Genomic DNA, 1,677 nt, shown 5'->3' on the forward strand with positions numbered 1-1,677 from the left:
AAAATGTAATAGGCAAACGCGAAAGCGATAAGCTTATTACAGAATTAAAAATTCAGAAATTTTCAATATTAATTGATGAAAGCACGACTATATGTTTTATATATAATGTTCTTGTTTGAATACTAGTAAGGTTTTCTGCAGTTTTTCTTACTCTCGCAACAAATGTTTGTATTCATGTAATAAATCGGCTGCAGATGTACAAAATAATAAAAAAATATATATTCATTTATTTCCATGTAAATATGTTATTTCTTTTAAAAATATCCTCTTCCTGTAATTTCTACCGTATTTCAATTGTCACGGGGGTCTAACGATACCCCATATTTGAGTGAAGTATATACGTTACTGAGGATTAGGTAGTGCGCATGCGTGGGAAAAATCCCACGTCCTGGCATCACTGCCTATGTCCCCTATTTCCTGTGCTATGAGATATACAGGGCGTAACAAAAATGTTGCTCGACCATGAAATGATGGTACTTAGTTTCTATAAAAAACGAAAAAAACGATTGTAGTCATCTAGCAGTTTCAGGACACAGGTATACGAACGCACGTTTACAGTCGATAAAACAGATATTTCTGGATCGATTGATTCATCCGAAAAGGCAATCCATCCAGAAATATTTGTTTTATCGACTTTAAACGTGCATTGGTACACCTGTATCCTGAAATGCCAGATGACTACATCGTTTTTTTCGTTTTTTTTATAGAAACTAAGTACCACCACCGACGAGGTATAGGATAGACCTATCATCTTATGGGACTTCGTGTCTCATGTTCTGAAATACCGATAGTGTAAAAAGTCAGGGATTTTCTGCTGCCCTCTACGTTATGAGAACGGTGAGTTTGTGAACTACGTTAAATCCATTTGAGTTCAACTAGTCTAACTTCTACAGTGTTGTCAAGTCTAAAGTACAATGTTGTCAGATCATGAGTGTTCGGTACGTCGGAAAATCATCGAAAGGACCATGGTCGTGAACGGGGATTCTCTTCCGTCCGTTCACTGTAAAGTAGACGTATTAGAAAGGAGTCTTGGCTTCCAGTCCCGACGGATGTTTCATGACTGTCATATTTATTCCTTAACCTTCAACTGAAGCATCGGATATTTTTATTCTCGTGAAATCATATAGATACACGTAATATGAATGGAATATATAACACTTCATTTGTGCTAATAATACTCAGAATTCATGCTTTATCGGTAACGTCGGGTATTGACACTAAAATGGTAACAGGGCTACATGGCCCTATGAACGTGGGACAGAAAAAAGCATTGGATGATAGGTCTATTCTATACCTAGTCGGTGGTACCACCAAATATTGTAATTCGGCCACCAATGACCACCAAACGATTACGCATCGATTAAGCATTTGAAAAACTGAATCCGGCGAAAAAAAAAAAAAATTTTTCCAATTAGGCAATCAATGACCACCAAACGACCACCAATCGATTGAGTATAATGAAACGTTAAAAAGTTAAAGTTGTCCGGCTAACTTCACAGAGGTTAGGTTGAGTTAGGTTTTCAAGCCGCCGGTCGCAGGGCGACCGGCGTGACGCAGCGACCCCGCACAACAGGCTTCGCCGTGCCCCTGGGCACGCCGCCTGTGCGAGGGGGCTTCCCCTTCCTTCACCCCTACCACCACCCCCCTTTTGGGGTTTCCCACCCTCCCCCCCCCCCC

Source organism: Dufourea novaeangliae, unplaced genomic scaffold (genome assembly GCF_001272555.1).
Source record: "Dufourea novaeangliae isolate 0120121106 unplaced genomic scaffold, ASM127255v1 scaffold162, whole genome shotgun sequence".
NCBI lineage: Eukaryota > Metazoa > Arthropoda > Insecta > Hymenoptera > Halictidae > Dufourea > Dufourea novaeangliae.